The sequence below is a fragment of the Mus caroli genome, chromosome 14 (assembly GCF_900094665.2).
Source record: "Mus caroli chromosome 14, CAROLI_EIJ_v1.1, whole genome shotgun sequence".
Classification (NCBI taxonomy): Eukaryota; Metazoa; Chordata; class Mammalia; order Rodentia; family Muridae; genus Mus; species Mus caroli.
Genome location: NC_034583.1, coordinates 68902999 through 68909587, shown reverse-complemented (window position 1 = coordinate 68909587; position 6589 = coordinate 68902999).

Genomic DNA, 6589 nt, shown 5'->3' with positions numbered 1-6589 from the left:
TTATTTGTACCAACCAAGAGATGAGGCCTGGGGAAATGGGTTATTTGTGAAATAAAAAGCAGATTCTGTTTGTGATTACAAAGGGCAGGCAGGCACTCTTGGCGTAGGATTTTCTAAAAAGCCCAAACAATAGAAACAAGCCCGTTAATGAGACAGAGTAATGTTATATTTGAGTCAGGCCAGTGAGTCACCCCCACAGAGGGAAGCCATTGCAGGCGATGACATAAAGGAGAGAGGTGTTTAGGGATCAGGTCAAACTGGGAGCATAGGACTGGAAAACCACTGGCCACATAAGAATGAACTAGAAAGCCTATTGAAGTACCCCAGAGGGGATGACTCAGTTGCCTTCAGACAAACATCCCCACAGGGATGGCCACCTGAGTCTGCGTGGACAGTCTAGGGACCAGACCATCCATCTCCAGGGAACATATCCTACGCCCAGGAGAGACAGAAGGCAGAGTGGTGAGGAAGGCAGAATGGAAGGCTGTGGTCACCAGCCAGGGGGCAGGAAACTGGAAGTTAACAGAAGCAGAGAAAAAGAAAATGAGATCCGTTACACGGCCGTGGGAAAATACCAGTACAGAATCCCACAGTGCCAGGCATCGAGTGCCCAGACAGTGGAGGAAGATGCTCCAGAGAGAACTCTGTCAGATGGTTTGTCCCAGGCAACTCTGTGGTTTTCAGGATGCCACATAGGCTTCTCCTCCGAGGGTTCACCTGCACGTCCAGCTCCCAGAGGTCTTTATTTCTGCATAGACTTTATTACCCGGAAACAGCTGGATGAGTACACTGAAGACTGAGGCAGGAGGGAGGAATGAGAGTTTGTGGTAAGCTAGGCTGCATAGCAAGTTCAAGGACAGCCTGGGATAGTCAGAAAGATTTCGTCTCAAACACAAAAGGAAGTGACAATAGAGGGGGAGAGCAAGGGGACTTGATGGCAGAGGGGAGGCAATGAGTAGGTGTTACATTACGAGGCGACCTAGTATCTAAGAGGAACATCTCTGTGGGATCAGAAAAGCAGTCGTCAATACCAACAAGCTACCTTTAATCTGCTATAGCATGCCACCTTGAAAAGAGAGTAAACTAAAGTCCAACTGTCTATGTATACATTAAGAGGTTGATGCGTCATGACATGGAAGGTGTTTGCTGACACAAATATCACTAAAGAAGGTAGAGGGAATACGTGTAAATGTATCAGAAATGCAAATCAATATAAGTGGATTTATGTAAGTGTATATAATCAAATGTATATTAGCAATGTGACCAGCATATCTGACTGGAAGATGAAAAGAGAACAATATAGTTTTTAAAATTCATATCTGAAATGGAACTTATGGACAACATATTTATAAATTACACAGAAGACTTAAAAGTAAATGGACAGGAAAATATTCATCAGGGATGCCCCGACCAGAAGACATGCAGTGCCTCTGAATTTATACCAGGCAAAAAAATAGGCTTTAGGAGAAAGTTGTGTCAATGGAGGTCTCTGCATATTAATAAACAATCTGATTTCCAGAAAGACATGAAACTTTAAACATTCGTGTAAATAATAAAACACACAATGGAATGCATATAAAACATTTTCTTAAAAAAAATCACAAAACAGAAGGTACTAAATTTAGTAAATTTGTCCTTTCAAATTTAGTAAACAGATAGCAAAGGTTTTAATCTCTCTCTCTCTCTTGGTTCTTCGGAGACTAAACAGACAGCCAACCCTCGTGTATACAGAATATTTGAAGAACAGAACAAATGATCCCTGTATAGTAGTGTGAATGCATAAAACACAGCTGGGAATAAATATTGCACTCAAACACATACAGACTATTACAAAAACTGATCTTACAGAAGTGTCTCAATAAATTTTTGAAGAATTCTATCATTATCTGAATTGTCTGGTTTGATTAAATTAAATATCAGCAGACATTACTGTAAACTATTTATTTCTTCTTTATTTATATATGTATTTATTTAAGAGTATGGGTGTTTTGCCTGTATGTAATCCTTTACACAGCATGCATACCTGATACCCGTGGAGACCAGAAGAGGGTGTTGGATTCCCCGGACTGGAAATACAGGTAGTTGTAAACCACCATGGGTGGCACCAACTTGGAGCCTCTGGAAGGAAAACAGTGCTCTTAACCACTGAGGCATTGCTCCGGTCCCAGTGATAGTTTTGTTTAAGACCATTTGGAAAAATTAAAATACCACTTCTACATAATTCATAGATCAAGGATAAAATCACATTTAAAAAAATAAAATAACAAAAACTACAAAGCAAAATTTGATAACTATAGTGAAAGGGTATGAAAAAACAAATCTGTAGCTGTAAGCATTTTCACCGAGAAAAAGGAAGGTTTTCTTTTCTTTCAATGAACCAAAAATTAAACCTAAATTTATACAAATCAAAGTCTATGAGAGACTGGAGGGATGGCTCAGTGGCTAAGAGCATGTGACTGTGCTCATGGAGGACCAAAGCCAAGACTTACTGCTTGGTGACTCATACCATGGGATTCAATACCCTCTTCTGGCCACTTAGAACACCTATATGCATTTGGGGTTTCACACAGGCACACACAATACACATAACTAAAAATAAAATAGTTAGTCTTAAAAAAGAAAAACGGACACTAAAAGTAAAGCAATAAGCAAAAGCAAAATGATAACGATAAGCAGAAATAGTAATGAGGTTGAAAAATGGTGTCGCTTAATGAACTTGTTTTACAAAAATCAGTCTGAAACAAATAGAAAAGCTAGAATATTAGGAACAATAATGGTCACAACTAGTAAAAGCTAACAATGACATTTTGCCAATAAAATAAAAAAATAGGGAAAAATGACAAATTCCCTAAAATAGTTATTGACACTTGGGAAAAAGCAGAACCCTTGAAAGAGCAGAACTATCCCATGTTCATTAAGATAACAGAATCCTCTTTAAAACTGCAATAAAGAAAATCCCAGGACCAGCAGAGTTTTCTGGAGAGGTTCTAACAGAGTCAACGACCAACTGATTCCAAACTCAAATGTACTCTTCCTGAAGCATTGCCAAGAAAGGGTCTTCTGGGACTGGGGCTCTGGCTGTGCAGAGCCAGGGCCTGCCTAGCACGCGGGAGGCAGCTCTGGAATCCATTCTCAGCTCTACAGGAGGGGTAGAACAAAGCAGTCTTCAACTATAGATGTAAGGCTAGCATATACTTTTTTTTAAATTAAAGGTTTATCTGTCATATTTAAATCACATTTGAAATCAATTTAACATATCCTATGAATATGGATATGATTTCATGGCTTTCCATATCTATTCTTTTCTCTGTCACAGTGATTACCTACCCGTGCCTCCTCATAGTGACAGGATTATGATGACATTTAATACATTTTAGCGTGTCTGTTTAAGGATTACAGCATAATGCTGTAAGCTACAATAAGCTAACAAGGTTACTACACAATATCCAAAAACTCATATTACTGCCCATATTCTCCCTAGCAATAATAATACATTTAGCACATTTGAAAGATTTTTATTTATAATATTTGATACCATGTAAATAGTGGTAAAACTGTACATATTCTGTTTGGATGCAGTCCCCTGTCTTCTCCACCACCTCCTTTCCCCACTCTACTTTCCCTGTGCTGTTTCTCCCACGGAAATTCCCTCTTCTCCTTCCATCTCACGTGTTCCCGTACCCTGTACACCCTGTTTGTAAGACCTCCTTTTCAATTTCTTAAGCCTTTTTCTGAGTTTCTGGTAATTGAGCAAATTTTCATGTATAGCTTCTCCTTCCACACATGTACCACTCATGATGCATTTCCTCGGGAGCACCTGAGATATTTCTAACATCTGACTCCTTATTAGCAATTTAAATTACTCTGTTAAATTTTCCATTAAGACTCTCTCTTGAGAATGGTTAGAGTTTCTTCTTTTGATTTTTATCTATTGTGTGGGCACACCAGGCATGTGGGTGCCCATAAAGGCCAGCAGAGGGCTTTGGAGTTTCCAGAACTGGAGTTACCTTTGCCTGTGAGCTGCGTCGTATTAGCACTGAGAATCCACTTAACAGAGTCTAAAAGAGCAGCCAAGAGATCTTATCCACTGAGCCCTCTCCCCAGCTCCAACTGAAGTTTCACTTAATATGTCTGTTAGTTTGGGGATATCTAATGTCTATAGGTTGATGACGTGAAGAAAAAGAACCGAGGTTTCCAGAGAACCGGGATTTTTGCCTCAGCACAGAAATATACAAATCTGGAGTTTTTAGGCTACCTTAGAGACTCCGGAGATTCCAATAGCCTACAAATTTTGGAGCTGGCAACCAGTCAGCTGTTTGCCATCACAGGAGTCAATTTCTTAACATTACTCCTACTTCTTCTCTTTCTCTGACCTTCCCACAGACTGATACCCTAGGAGATCAGCAAAGCTTCAGGAATCTCTTCTGCACTTCCCTCCTTCTCAGAACTGGGAAACTGCTTAGGACCATTGGCTCCGCAACCGCTGTGTTTCTTCTACACTGGAAACAAAGAGCAGAGGAGTCTCAGCACGCACCTCTGTCACCGGACATTGGGTCTGGCTGGTAGAACCCTGCACAGCCAGCCTGGCAAACTCAGTGCTGCACAGGCAGGACGGAGGCTGGTACACGTGTCACGTCACTCTTTCTACTACCATGTCACTTCACTCATTCTACTACGTATACCAAGAGCCGACTGTCTAAAGTGCAGGCAGGCACGTCCGCTCTGTTTATTCTCTGTAATAGCATTCATAGGTATCAGGAGGACTCAGTGATATGAAAAAAAGAGACACTTGCACTTTGTTGAGATAAAGGCAAAAGTTTCTTTAGATTACAATAATTTAAAAAAACGACTTAACTTCTATTTGTCTGGGGACAAGGCTTTATATCAAGTATGTGAGTTAAGAGAGTAGAAAGAGTGATCACATTCTCACTGGGGAGCCTAAGAAAGGCTTTTGTACTCCAGCACAGACAGAAGGCTTGAGACAATCATATAATTTTATTTCTATTTAACTTTCAGTAAGTGGAATTTTATATGTTTTCTGTTTTACACAGGTGCACATGCAGGTACCTTTGGGCAGAGGGACATCTACCTACATTTCCGTAAGTTCCCATGAATCTAAAATTATTTCAATATTATGCTTCACTTAATAGCCTGGGGGGGGGGCAGGGAAGGCAAATAGGATATAAAGAATTCACAGGCCATGTGACCTGGGCATAGGACATAAAGCGTTCACAGGCTATGTGACCTGGGCATGAGGGTTTTGTTTAGTTTTGTGTGTTTTTCTTCTATCTTTAAAAAATATTATTTTAGGCTTATTTTGTGTTGTGAGTATGTTCTTGTGTGAGAGCAGCCTTAGAGGCCAGTGAGGGGACCAGGTATCCTGGAGATGAGTAATAGGCGTTGTGTTGTTGTGAGCTGCCTGAGGTGAGTGCCAGCACCTGAACTCAGGTCCTCCAAAGAGCAGCAAGTGCTCTCAACTGCGGAGCCAACAGCCCAGCGAGGTTTCAGTCTTGCCACAGAAAGGAAAGAAAGTTAGAAAGTTAGTCTTCTGTAAAATGAGTCGGACAGGGAAACACAAATGTCATGCGGTCTCTCTCATGAGTAATCTACCTTCTCAAAAAGGAAGAGAAAGGGGAGAAATGGGAAGGGATTAGAGGACAAGAGATAGTAATGAGAAACACGTTATAGCACAATCCATACACATATGAAAATATCACTACGAAATCCAGTCTCTTATATAATTAATACACACTAATAGAAATGAACAGGAAGGGTTCACTGTATTGGGCACTCTGTTGCTATGATAAAACACCATGACTCTTGTGGCTTATTGAGAAATAGTTTTCTTGGCTTGTGGTTCAATGGGAAAGTGTGGAATGGCGGAGGAAATGTGGCAGCAGGCATCTAGGGAGATGAGAAATCACATCTTCAGCCAGAAACACAAAGCAGAGAGAAAACTAGAAGGGGGGGGGGGCTGTAGGATGCTCCCTTGGTCCCTGAACTTCCTGGAGCAAGAATCTTCCTCCTAACGTTTCTATGACCTCTTTAAATAGCACTACCAACTGGGACCAAATGTTCCAATGTGTGCGCCTACAGAGGACACTCTTCATTCAAACTGTGGAGGCAGCCACTCACCAGACAAATTGTGAATGTAAGAAAAGTCTACGGACTATTTTAATATACTTATTATAAATTAATGGAAGGCATATACTAAGGAGAATTGTATGGACTTAGACAAAATATTTACCCTTTCTGATGCTTTTTCTTCTTACTTATAATGAAGATAACCTAAATCACATGAGTGAATTACGCTGGAGCTTCTTGCATTTTCCTCAGTAGGAAGCGAATTGGATTCAATTCAATTAGCCTGTGGTTATTTCCTGTATACAGGGGACTGCATACTCATCCTAACCGTCATGTAAGAGGCTCTGTAGGTAGAGTCATCAGGGGAGGCTTCTTGGGCTTACAGAAGTGCGTGCTGCACACACAGCACCTCTGGATGGATTCCTTCCCAATCATGCTCAGCCACTGTCCCACAAAGCTGCCTGGTTGCAAAGCCACTTGGAATCCTGATCCAACCAGCAAAATG